Source organism: Ovis aries, chromosome 22 (genome assembly GCF_016772045.2).
Source record: "Ovis aries strain OAR_USU_Benz2616 breed Rambouillet chromosome 22, ARS-UI_Ramb_v3.0, whole genome shotgun sequence".
Taxonomy (NCBI): Eukaryota; Metazoa; Chordata; class Mammalia; order Artiodactyla; family Bovidae; genus Ovis; species Ovis aries.
The window spans coordinates 13,922,674-13,936,618 of record NC_056075.1 but is presented as its reverse complement, the minus strand read 5'-3'; the positions used below and the strand labels follow the sequence as shown (position 1 = coordinate 13,936,618).

At 42.4% G+C, this 13,945-nt stretch overlaps 1 long non-coding RNA gene across 1 annotated transcript in view; it reads right to left on the bottom strand.

Moving 5' to 3' along the window:
- Positions 1 to 7,405: 7,405 nt before the first annotated feature.
- The window catches only part of LOC132658445 (uncharacterized), a 51,232-nt gene continuing 44,692 nt past the window's right edge, over positions 7,406 to 13,945 (bottom strand). The window contains exon 3 of the long non-coding RNA XR_009598100.1: positions 7,406 to 12,358. This is a non-coding gene — a long non-coding RNA (uncharacterized LOC132658445). The remainder of the gene's footprint in view (positions 12,359 to 13,945) is intronic.

The window sequence follows — 13,945 nt, the reverse complement described above, 5'->3', positions numbered from 1 at the left end:
GAGGGTCCACTCCTTTGATGAGTTAAACACACAAAGGCCTACATTTTGATGTAATCTGATAGCATGTAGTTAAGTCCTAGACAAACTGCAACTGTGAGGAAGTGATAAACCCAACTTCCTGCACAAAGCTGCCTGAGATAACACTTTCCATGGACTAGAAGAAAAAAAAAAGAGAGAGAGGCATGATTGCTACAGAATTTTAAAGGAACTCGTCCATTCTTAACAAATAGCCCCTTTTTCGTATGGTCCCAGCAACATCTAAGCAAAACTGATTGCAGTCAGGTGACTGTGTAGTAATTTCACATATGACTTAACTCTGACTATTATTCATAGGCAAAAATCAATCACTAAAAATTCATCTGATTGTCTCTCTTAAGGATACTTTCGTTCCAACTCGAAATCTCAGGTATTCTGAGATTGGCCAGGGAGAATTTCCCTGCAGTTTAGCAAGAACTCAGATTGAGAGAATTGAGGTTGCATTAACTGGCTGGATGGTGTTCCCACTGAGTCATTAAAGAGGCCGATTCAGCTTGAATAAACACACACTGGAACAGTTGCCAACTTAGAAGGACCAATAACCAGTTCCACAATGCCAAAACAGGGTCAAAGTGACAGTTTTGCTAAGTGTTCTCATAGTGTTGTGTCATATACAAACAACCAGAAAGAGCTGACGGTGCTGGGAATTTTCTGTGAATGCGTTCTTTCATTCACTAATTTTGCAAATATTTATTGAGTGCCTACCAGGTGCTAGGGAATACAACAGTGAACAACAACAGCAAAAAATAGCCCCTGCCTTCAAGGACTTTCCAGTCTAGTTAGGGAAGCAGATATTGAAGAAAACACACAAGTAGACAAGTCACAAATTATACTGAGTGCTCTGAAGAAAAATAGACAGGGCACATTGATTTCAATTCAGATGATGAGGTCAGCAAAGACCTCCCTGGTGATGGGATATCTAGTCTTGAGTCATCCAAGCAGACTAAGAGTGAAGGAAGAGAGTTGGGCTGGAAGAAAACAGCCTTCCTGAGCTGGGAAACAGGCTGGTGTCTCTGGGGAACAAGGGGAAGGCCTGTATGTCCAGAATAAATCAAATGAGGAGAGAGAAGCTGTGATACAACCCGGGGAAGTAAAGAGGACCCAGATCAGGTGGCGTGCTGTAGGCCATGTGAAAAAAACTGGCTTTATTCTGAACACGTTGGGGAACATTGCAGTTAACACTTCTGGCCTCTAATAGTTGTCTGCTTCTATACTGTTTTGTTGGCAAGGATCTCAAAGAGAATGTAGCAGTAACATCCTTTAGGAAAAAAAATCATGAGATAAAACTCTTACAAGTAATTTGGGGCATCAAAGCTATTCCTGCAGGTTCATGCTGTTCACCAAGCCACAAACTGGGATGAAAAAAATATCAAGATGATAAAAAATTTAACAAGCTCTTAAATCACCTTTTGCTTTTTTTAAATGACTTTAATATGCCTGTGTGGTCACAGAGTTCTTACATATAGATAGGACCTTGGCAGTCATGTGGATCAGATCTCTTGTTTCACAAGGGAAGAAGCTAAAGCCTAAAAACTGACTTTGGAGAAAGTCCTATGTTGAAGTCCTTGGGATGGGAACACTCAAGGACTCTTGAGAACCTCACCAGCCTGTTACCAAGGTTGTCGGATCTGGAATCCTCAGCTTCCAAAATGTAAAACCACTTTCAAGTTTTCCTTCTTGAAGTCTTCTTTTTTTAAAAGGTAATTATGTTTGGTTGCTGCTGCTGCTAAGTCTCGCCAGTCGTGTCCGACCCTGTGCGACCCCATAGACGGCAGCCCACCAGGCTCCCCCGTCCCTGGGATATCTTTATTGCTGCTCACGGGGCTTTTTCTAGCTGTGGCGAGCAGGGGCTAGTTTTGGCGTGTGGGCTTCCCGTGGTGGTGGCTTCTCTTGTGGGGCACAGGCTCTAGGCACGTGGGCTTTGGGAGCTGTAGCACACAGGCTTAGCTGCTCCACAGCATGTGGAATCTTCCTGGACCAGGGATCATATCCCCTGCATTGGCAGGTGGATGCTTATCCACTGTACCACCAGGGAAGTTGAAGTCTTCTTAATGTGTTGGCCCTCTTCTACAATCAAGTGACTTAAAGAGTTTTAAGGCACAGATTAATAAAAGTCCTGTTTCCTCGTCTTGTGTGTATTTCCAAACCCTAACTCCTTGTGTCTTTAAGCCCTTGGCTACCTGACCCTCACCACCAGGGTTCTGAAGTGCTGGATATGGTTACAGATTTTCTTTTCATTATGAGGCTCCCGGTGAAGGATCCTGGTCTCCTTCAGGGGAAGGGGAAGAATTTGCTGATTTGAGATTGAATTAAGTAATTAAGAAAAGGATGTTTCCCCCACCCCACCCCCCAGACAAGCAGACATTGTCTTTGTTCTTCTGACAGCTTTCCAGGTTGGGGTTGATTGGACTCCTGCTACGTAGAATCTTGGGTTTCCCAGATGGCTCAGTGGTAAAGAATCCACTTATTAATGCAGGAGGCACAGAAGGCACTGGTTCGATCCCTGGGCCAGGAAGATCCCCTAGAGGAGGAAAAGGCAACCCACTCCAGTATTCTTGCCTGGAAAATCCCATGGACAGAGAAGTCTGGCAGGCTACAGTCCATGGGGTCGCAAAGAGTCAGACACAGCTAAGCATACATCATGAAGCAGCTTCCTGACCTTGGTAGAATTTCACTTAGTTGACCTCAGATAAAATCCTTTACCTCTCTGGGCCTCTACTTCCCTTCTGATGACCCCTGAGGCCCTTGTATTTTCAATATTCTACACATTCAAGATAAAAAGAGTTTGGACTCTTGACAGAAAATGTCCTTAACACCTCACTTTCTATAATAGGGCAGAAGGAAGGAAGGAAGGGGCAGGGAGCAGGGAGAGATGAGAGGCAATGAAGGAAGAGAGAGGAGGAAAAGAGGAAGGAAGAGAGGGATGAAATCATCAGTGAACAATTAAGGAAGGAAACAATATTCTGTTATGAGCTATGTGAGAAAAGAATCTTAAAAAGAATGAACATATGTATAACAGTCACTTTGCTGTCCACCTGAAACTAACACATTGTAAATCAACTATACTCCAATAAAATTAAAAAATAAACTTTCAAAAAGCTGTGCTTTCCAAACCTCTCTGCATTCTTAATAGAAACATACTGGGCTTGAGTTGTTACTAGCTGTCAAAACATAGCCCACTGGAGTTTACTAGGGGTCTCAGGCAGACTTTGACTCTGGATGTGGAGAATGTTTTGTGCGGCAGCAACTTCTGCTTGAGAAAGCAAATGAAGTTTCAGCAAAAAAAAATATCATTAGAGGAGAATGATGGGTTTTTTCTTTTAAATGTGTAATATTTTACACTGTAAGGATTTTATGAACTGTTGACATTTATTTTATTTATTTTTAATTTTTATTTTTACTTTATTTTGCTTTACAATACTGTATTGGTTGACACTTATGAAAAGCATTTAGGCCAGAACCTGCTGTTGTTGTTCAGTTGCTTATGTTGTGTCTGACACTTTGCAACCCCGTGGACTGCAGCACACCAGGCTTCCCTGTCCTTCACTATCTCCTGGAGTTTGCTTAAATGCATGTTCATTGAGTTGGTGATGCCATCCAAACATCTCATCCTCTGACGTTCCCTTCTCCTCCTGCCCTCAATCTTTTCCAGCATCAGAGTCTTTTCTAATGAGCCGGCTCTTCGCATCAGGTGGACAAAGTATTAGAGCTTCAGCTTCAGCATCAGTCCTTCCAGTGAATATTCAGGATTGATTTCCTTTAGGATTGATTGGTTTTATCTCCTTGCTGTCCAAGGGACTCTCAAGAGTCTTCTCCAACACCACAGTTCGAAAGCATCAATTCTTTGGCCTTCAGTCATCTTTATAATCCAACTCTCATATCCATACGTGACTACTGGAAAAACCGTTTGTTTGATTATATAGACATTTGTCAGTAAAGTGATGTCTCTGATTTTTAATATACTGTCTAGGTTTTTCACAGCTTTTCTTTCAAGGAGAAAGGATCTTTTAATTTCATGGCTGCAGTCACCATTTGCAGTGATTTTGGAGCCCAAGAAGTTAAAGTCTGCCACTGTTTCCATTGTTTCCTCATCTATTTGCCATGAAGTGATGGGACTGGATGCCATGATCTTAGTTTTCTGAATGCTGAGTTTTAAGACAGCTTTTTCACTCTCCTCTTTCACCCTCATTAAGAGGATCTTTAGTTTCTTTTCACTTTCTGCCATTAGAGTGGTATCATCTGCATATCTGAGGTTATTGATATTTCTCTTGGCAATCTTGATTCCAGCTTATGAGTCATCCAGCCTGGCATTTTGCATGATGTGCTCTGCATATAGGTTAAATAAACAGGGTGACAATATACAGCCTTGACGTACTTCTTTCCCAATTTTGAACCAGTATGTTGTTCCATGTCTGATTCTAACTGTTGCTTCTTGTCCTGCATACAGGGTTCTCAGGAGGCAGGTGAGTATTCCCATTTCTTTAAGAATATTTTTTAAAAAAGAATTTTCCAGTTTGTTGTAATCCACAGAGACAAAGTCTTTAGCATAGTCAATGAAGCAGAAGTAGATCTTTTCTTTCGAAATTCCCTCGCTTTTACTATGATCCAGTGGATGTTGGCAATTTGATCTCTGGTCCCTCTGTCTTTTCTAAATCCAGCTTGTACAACTGGAAGTTCTCACTTCACATATTGCTGAAGCCTAGCTTGAAGGATTTGAAGCATTACCTTGCTAGTGTGTGAAATGATCACAATTGTTTGAACATTCTTTGGCATTGCCCTTCTTTTGGAATGGAATGAAAACTGACCTTTTCCTGTCCTGTGGCCACTGCTGAGTTTTCCAAATTTGCTGACATATTGAGGGCAGCACTTTAATAGCGTCATCTTTTAGGATTTGAAATAGCTCAGCTAGAATTCCATCACCTCCACTAGCTTTGTTCATAGTAATGCTTCCTAAGGCCCACTTGACTTCACACTCCAGGATGTCTGGCTCTGGTGAGTGATCACACCATTGTGGTTATCCAGGACAGTAAGACCTTTTTTGTGTAATTCTTCTGTGTGTTCTTGCCACCTCTTCTTAATCTCTTCTGCTTTTTTAGATGCTTGCCATTTCTGTCCTTTATTGTGCCCATCTTTGCATGAAATGTTTCCTTGATATCTCCAATTTTCTTGAAGAGATCTCTAGTCTTTGCCATTCTATTGTTTTCCTCTATTTATTTGCATTATTCACTTAAGAAGGCTTTCTTATTTCTCCCTGTCTGGAAGTCTGCATTCTGTTGGGTATATTTTTCCCTTTCTCCTTTGCCTTTTGCTTCTCAGCTATTTGTAAGACCTCCTTAGACAACCAGTTTGCCTTCTTGCATTTCTTTTTCTTTGAGATGGTTTTGATCACCAACTTCTGTACAAAGTTAGGAACCTTCATCCATAGTTCTTCAGGCACTCGGTCTACCAGATCTAGTTCAGATCCCAGCACACAGCAAATGCTCAGTAAGTGTTGACCATAATTCATACTAAAAAGAATGGCTGGTCCAGACATCAGAAAATCATAGCCATGTGACCTTAAGGAAGTATCTCTGCCTCTCTAAGTTTGCTTTCTAACTTGTGAGACAAGCGGATAGGATTGAATCCAGTGGTTTATTGGGCTTCTCCAACTGGTATTCTCTAATTCTACTTTTAATGCCTCCCAGTCTGAATTGGGCATTGGAAACATTTTAATAAAAAGAAATTTTTTCTCATATTGTATTATAAAGTACTTGCATAACTTCACAGAACACTTCTCTTTCCTTCCCTAAGTTGGTGTTTTGGAGCATTAAAATTAGAGAAGTAAATGAGATTAATATTTGCCTAAAGCAGCAGTCCCCAGCCTTTTACAGCACCAGGGACCAGTTTCGTAGAAGACAATTTTTCCCATGGACTAAGCATGGACAGGGTGGCGGGGGTTGTTTTGTGATCATTCAAGCACATTACATTTATTGTGCATTTTATTTCTATTATTATTACATCAGCACCACCTCAGGTCATCAGGCATTAGATCCCAGAGGTTGGGGACTCTTGGCCTAAAGGACCATCAGGAGCAAATTTTAAGCAAATAATTAAAATATAAATCCTCTTAAGAAATGTCAAGTTAGGGAGACTGCTCCTAATACTGCACTGTGATATTTGGAGGACTATCAGTTTGCCCAAACTCTGTTGGCTTTTCACCCAATTATAATGTTCACTAAAGACTCAGTATTTCCTAAAACTGGATTCAACCACCCCTGGGAGGCTGTCATTTCCCTGAGAGCTTCTCTTCAAGTAAAACTGTTTTTGCCTTTCCAAACTGAGTCAACACATCTGTTCTTACCTATCTTAAAAGCTTCATCAACTCGCCAATTGTCCAAAAGGAAGACAGAAAAAAAAACCTATTGTGTGATGAAAATTTTTGGCAAATATTATGAAAACACATTCTTCAAACATCTCTCATTTCTGAGAAACAAAGTGAAACGTATGAATTGGGGTTTTTTTTTGTTTGTTTCATGACTAATAAAATGATTCATTGCTACAATGAGGTGTTTCAACCATATCTACATAGAACAAGTGTGAATGTTCAATTGAAAAAATAAAAATAACTCAATTAGAAAAATAAACTTTGAGTACCTCCTCTCTAAAAGGCATTGAACTTGGTTCCCCCAAATTAGGCAAGTTGGTCATATGCAATTTTAAGCTATTTGAGTGTCACTTGTATATGCTGAACACTTGAAGTGTCTTTACAACACTTATCTATACTGTCCAATACAGTAGTCACTAGCCATACTGAACACTTAAAGCATGGCTGGTCTTGAGATGGGCTTCCCTGGTGGCTCAGCTGGTAAAGAACCGATCTGCCAACACAGGAGGGAAAAGAGATGAGGGTTCCATGGAAACGGCAACACACTCCACTATTCTTGCCTGGAAAATCCCATGGACAGAGGAGCCTGGCTGGCTACAGTCCTGGGGTCTCAAAGAGCTGGACATGAATGAACACACACACATGTAGTCTTAAGATGTGCTGTAAGTATAAAATTTACGGATTTAGAAGACTTAGGACAGAAGCTTCCATGGTAGTCCAGTGGTTGAGTCAGTTGCCAGTGTAGGGAACATGGATTTAATCCCTGGTCCAGGAAGATCCTGTATGTCATCGAGCAACTGAAAGCTCAGAGGCCCCAGTTACTGAGCCACAACTGCTAGAGCCTGCCTGCCTAGAGCCCGTGCTCCGCAGCCGGAGAAGCCACCACAATGAGAAGCCTGCGCACCGCAAGGAAGAGCAGCCCCCACTCGCCACAGCTACAGAAAGCCCGGGCAGCAGTGAAGACCCAGTGCAGCCCAAATACAATAAACAAATATAAATTAAAACTTAGAACAAAAAACCGTTTTATTGATTACTTATATAACAATTTTATACTGATGACTTATTGAAATGATACTATTTTGCATACATTAGGTGAAAATAACATTGAATTAATCTCACCTGTTTCTTTTTACCTTTTAGTGCGTCTCTTAGAAAAATCTAAAATTATGTATAGAACATGCGTTTTTAGTTTATGTTTCCCTGAGTTGCTGCTGGCTTAGACTCTTGGCTTATTGTTTATTCTGAGCCTTAGAATCCACCTAAGAATTCTTAGTCATAAACATTTCATTTTTATCCCAAGAAAGACTCTATCTAGTGTGGTCTTATGGGTGTGTTAAGTAGAGGCTAAGTGCCTAAAAGTACATCTGGAGAGATGCATATTTATTTAAATGAAAATATATTCACGTGAGGGACTGTGCAGGGCAGTGGCACTGCGATGGTTAAGAGCCCACGCTTCCACTGAAGTGGGCAGGGGTATGATCCCTAGTCAGGGAACTAAGATCCCACATGCTGCGTGGCATGGCCAGAAAACAGAAAATATGTTTGTGTTAAATTAAGTAGGGGAAAAATGTTAAAAATAATATGCAACCTTAAATTAATATGATTTTTGAAAAACATTATATTACAATGAAATTTTAATCATAATTAAAGAAATATATTATGAAAAGTACAGAAAATATTTTAAAGCTTTGCAATACCCAATATTAGTGCTGAGGAGAGGAAAGTGGCATTTTCATATGCTATCTGTGGAAGTATAAATTGGCACAAGTTCTCTGGAGGGCAACCTAGCAACAGCTATCAAAATTTAAATGTGTATAACCTTCAATCCAGTATTTCCATCTCGGAAATTTTACCCTGCACTTATATTGGCACATTTATGCAAATATGTATCACAAAGATTTCATCATAGCAAAAGACTGCCAATGATCTAAAGGTTCATAAACAGGGAACTGAATAAAGGTTTTAGTACATTCATATTTTGGAATACCATGCTGCCAAAAAAAATGATGACAGGCTCAAAAGTAGTAGCAGCTGTTGTATAGTAGCAGTAAAAATTATAATTTTAAGAAATAGTAAATGAAATAGCACAATGCAAGAATTACTTATTTACTCAGAATTATCTGAGATTATATGTTCTGCCATCAGACAGAATGAAATTTTAAAATTTTTAAATAATTCATTAAATTGAATTATAGGGAAAAAGTTATACTTTTCTTGATCATCTGAATTGGAGGGACTAAGCATTTATACCTGTTCCATGTGTGTTTATAGCAGTCTTCCTGGAATCAGGATGGGCTGGAGAGGTATAAGACGAGGAAGGCATCTTATGAAAGAGACCGGCCCATAGCATGTAATAAACGCTGATCACTGTCATCATTAATCATAATAACTCAAGCTAGAAGAGATGCAAACTAAACCAAGGAAGTGACAGCAGGGGAAAAAAACAAGAAAATTAGCCATGCAAGGAGCTACGAAAGAAGCAGAACTGGCAGGACCTGGAGACTGAACGTCTGTGAGCGAGAGCAAGCATCCAGGATAATTTCCAGGGTGGGCCAGAGGAATCAGGTGGATGACGGAGCCCATCTCTGAGACAGGAAACTCAGAAGGAGCAGCTCTGAGGAAAAGATAAATTCAGCTGGGGATATTATAAATGTATAGAGACTTGTAAATCCCCAAACATGTCCGCTGGGTCATCGGATCTGTCCTTCCAGAATCAGTGGGAGAGGATTATTCTAGAGAGTCGCTGTTGGGTATCTGTTCTCACTGTAGAGGTGGTGCGGTAATTAAAGCCATGGGTTTGGATGGAGCTTCTCAGAGAGAGCTACGGATGAGACCAAGGGATAACAGTACTTAGAAGGTGTTATGAATTGAACTGTGTCTGCCCTCCCCCACTCATATATTGAAGTCTTAACCCCCAGTACCTCAGAATATGACCTTATTTGGAATTAGGATCATTATAAATGTAACTAGTTAAGATGAGATCATTGGAGAGAAAAAAGCTAATCCAATATGACTGGTGTCCTTATAAAAAGGAGAAATTTGAATATAGAGTCCTGCACACAGGGAGAAGGCCGCAAGATAGCAAAGGCAAAGATCAGGGTGATGTTTTCGCAAGCCAGAGAACCAAATTTGTCGATGTATTGATCTCTGACCTCAAGCTTCTGGAAAACTGAGACAATGACTTTCTGTTGCTTCAGCCATCTAGTTTGTAATACTTTGTTTTGACAGCCCTGGAGAGTAAATACAGAGGTAAACGGAATGAAACGTCTACAGAGGATACTAAGACGGTGAGGTCCAAAAAAGGAGGAAAACCAGGGAAGTGTGGCCTTACCAAGCCAAGAACAGGAAAGAATTTCAAATGGAGGTCTTCATCAACAAAACTGAATGTTCCCAAGAAGTCAAGCAGGGGGACAGAAGAGATGATGCCCAGCAAGACAACACGGAGGTCATCGGCCACCTTGGAAAGAGCCATTCCAGTGGAGTAAAAGAGATGGAAGCCGGACTGTAGTGGAGTGAATAAGAAGTGAGGAAGAAACACAGATTTGTCCAAAGTTTAGGGAAGGAAAGAAGAGGATAGAAAGGAAGTTAAAGAGAGATCATTGGGTCACATTTTTTTAAAAAGATTTGGTACAGCTATTTGACAAGGACAGTGAGCCAGCAGAGAGGGAATACATAGAAGGAGAAACAGAGATAGAGGTGATGGAAATGAGAGAGACAGGAGGAGGAGGAGAAGAAGGAGGAGGGAGAGGTGGGAAGAGAGGAAGGGAGAGAGTGGAAGGGAGGACAGGAGAGGAGGAACAGGAAGGTGGGTGGAGAGAGAGAGATGACAGAGTTGCAGATGAAGAGGAGAGAGAGAGAGACAGAAAGGAAGGAAGAAGAGGCAGAGGAAAAGAAGGAGGGGGAATGAGAGAGAAGGAGAAGTAAAATGGGACGAGGGGAGGAGAGGGGAATGGAGAAAAGATCTTGAGGACTGCAGAGAAGCCGTCCTGCTGCCTGGGCTGGTGCGGTTAGGGATAACCACATCACACGTCCAGATAACAGTGGCAGAAGGCCAGGGGCAGGCTGGAGGTCCATGACTGGGGATGGTATTGTCAGAGGCACTGGGGCATGCCTCGGCATCCAGTGAGCAAGAGAAGCAGCAGCAGTGTCCTCATCCGCCTGATCTTGTAGCATGATTTTGACTACAGCCCTGGCTGCTACCCTTGTTTCTGCTTTTCTGAGCTCCTTTCCCAGCCTCTCTGGGAATTCTGGGAGCTGCCGGCTGTCTTTTGCAATCAATTCTTTTCCTGTTTCAATCAACCTGAGTCAGCTTCTGTTGCTTACGACTAAGAACTTTGCCTGACTCCATCACGCATGATGCTGAGCGCTCTGTAAGAATGAACCTATTTAATCCTCCCAACAAATCTCAGAGCTAGAAGTATGTTAACATCACCATCTGCCCAATGGGGAAACCAAGAAACAAAGAGTTTAAGATATTTGCCCTAAATCACAAAGCTAGTAGACAGCACAGCCAGGCTCAAACCCAGACCTATTTGCTGCCAAAGCACTTAACCACTGCACTCTGCTGTCCTTTCCTTATGCAAGCTCCGTAATTACCACGACCACATGCCCTCTACACCACCGTGGAATGGTCAGGTTCTCCAGGATGCTGAGATGGGGTTAGAAGTGCATGAGTTTACTGGGGAGAGGGAGGTGCCTGTCAGAGTTGAAGGAGGAGGATGCAGAACAGGGCAGGGAGAGCCTCAGATCACAACACAGGTTTAACAAGGGCTCAGCCCACTCCACGTGGAGCCTCAGATCACAACACAGGTCTAACAAGGGCTCAGCCCACTCCACATGGAGCCTCGGATCACAACACAGGTCTAACAAGGGCTCGGCCCACTCCATGCAGAGTTTTGGAGCCCAAAGACTACTCACTGGAGAAATTCCACATTTCTCAATCCCACAGAAAGAGCTAGGTTTGCCCTCACCATGCTCCGTCATTGGCTTGGGGCTGCTGAAATAGACCGCAGCCTCAGCTTGAAACTACAGTGGATGCCAGAGACGCTGCACTAATTGCACTCCTCCCAGTGGAAAGTCAGGCTTTTGAAAAAAAGAACTAATATCACCTCATACCGGTCAGAATGGCCCTCATCAAAAAGTCTACAAACAATAAATGCTGAAGAGGGTGTGGAGAAAAGGGAATGCTCTTGCACTATTGGTGGGAATGTAAATTCATACAGCCACTATGGAAGACGGTATGGAGATTCCTTAAAAAACTAGGAATAAAAGAAGACATAGAGAACATTTATAGACGTGGGGAGAGGGGAGGAGAGGGTGAGATGTATGGAGAGAGTAACATGGAAACTTACATTGCTGCTGCTGCTGCTAAATCACTTCAGTCGTGTCCGAGTCTGTGCGACCCCATAGATGGCAGCCCACCAGGCTCCCCCATCCCTGGGATTCTCCAGGCGAGAACACTGGAGTGGGTTGCCATATGTAAAAATAGATAGCCAAGGGGAATTTGCTGTATGTCTCAGGAAACTCAAACAGGGGCTCTGTGTCAACCTAGAAGGATGGGATGGGGAGCAAGAGGGGAGGGAAATTCAAAAGGGAGGGGATATATGTATACCTATGGCTGATTCATGTTGACGTTTGACAGAAAACAACAAAATTCTGTAAGCAATTATCCTGCTGCTGCTGCTGCTAAGTTACTTCAGTCATGTCCGACTCTGTGCAACCGCATAGATGGCAGCCGACCAGGCTCCCCTGTCCCTGGGATTCTCCAGGCAAGAACACTGGAGTGGATTGCCATTTCCTTCTCCAATGCATGACAGTGAAAAGTGAAAGTGAAGTTGCTCAGTCGTGTCCGACTCTTTGTGACCCCATGGACTGCAGCCTGCCAGGCTCCTCCGTCCATGGGATTTTCCAGGCAAGAGTACGGGAGTGGGGTGCCATCGCCTTCTCCGACCAATTATCCTACAATTAAAAAATAAATAAATTTTAAACAGAAAAAGAAAAAAAGAACTGAGCAGCACACATACATTGTTGCCACACCTCCCAGTCACTCCTTTTCTCTTGGAAATTTTCAAGGATTTAAAAATCTGTACTAAAGAACCTCATTCTGCTTTCCTTCCACATGGTTTGTACTGGGTTCAGGCTCCCATAGCACCCACTCTGACCTGAATCTATTTAACCTTAAATACATCAGAGATCCCACATCTTTAAATAAATATAAAGTAGCTGGTCCTCAAATAATAATAAAATAGAAGTCCTTATTATTAGTTCACTAGCAAAACCTAACTGTTAGGTACCTCTGAGACCTCATATCTCTTCTTCCAGTTTTGTACCAATTCCGGAAAGAACCCCAGCAGTTCACACGTTGTGTGAATGGCCAGACAACTTCTCAAAATGGCCCTTTTGCTGTTGGGATAACATAGCAGAATACACTGAAACTGAATGAGGCTTCAAGCGGCCATTCCTCAGTGTGACTGCCTGCCTTAGTGCCAGTGTGTCAGTGCTTGTGACTCCAAGCTTAAAGTAGAAAATAATCGTTCCTTTTACAAATCTTTATTAATCACCTGTTATGTGTCAGGCACTGTACTAGGTGCTGCTGGTACAGTGGTTGCAGTGATTTTAAAACGTGTCTGAAATTTTTTTTACAATCCTCACTTCAAATGATAGAGCCTAACTCTCCTTCCCTTGAGTATGAACCAGACTTAGTGACTCACTTCTAAGAAACAGAATGTGGTAAGAGTGACAGTATGACTTCCGAGACCAGGTCATAAAAAGCAGTGGCTTCCTCCTTGCTCTCACTTGGGCCACTCACTTGGGGGAAAACCAGCTGCCGTTTCACGAGGACACCCAAGTAGCTCTATGGAAAGTTCCATGTGGTGAGGGACTTTGGCCTCCAGCCAAAAGCCATGTGAGGGAGCTATCTTGGAAGTGGATCCTCCAGCGTCAATCAAGCCTCAGATGATGTAGCCTCAGCAATATCATGATTGCAACTTCATGAGAGACCCCATAGTCTTCACACACCTTCAGAGCCACCCAGTAAGTCTACCCTCTAGTTCCTGATCCATAGAAACTATGAAATAATAACTATCTATTATTGTCCCAAGTCATCAAATTTTAGGGTGACGTGCATGCACCCTCAGCTGCTCAGTCATGTCTGACTCTTGGAGACCCCGTGGACTGTAGCCCACCAGACTCCACTGTCCATGGAATTCTCCAGGCAAGAATACTGAGGTGGGTTGCCATTTCCTCCTCCAGGGGATCTTCCCAGCCCAGGGATCGAACGTGCATCACCTGCATTGCAGATGGATTCTTTACCACTGAGCCACCTGGCAAGCCCCTTACTGGGTGATTTGCTATACAGAAATAGACACGGTGTGGACAAGACCAAATGATCTCTGTTCTCATTCTGGGAGCAAATGACAACCTATTTTTTCTTCCTTTTTTTTAAAACTAAACTAATCAGAGTATAGCCAATTAACAAAGTTGTGATAGCTTCAGGTGGATAGCAAAGGGACTCAGCCATACATATACATGTATCCATTCTCCCCC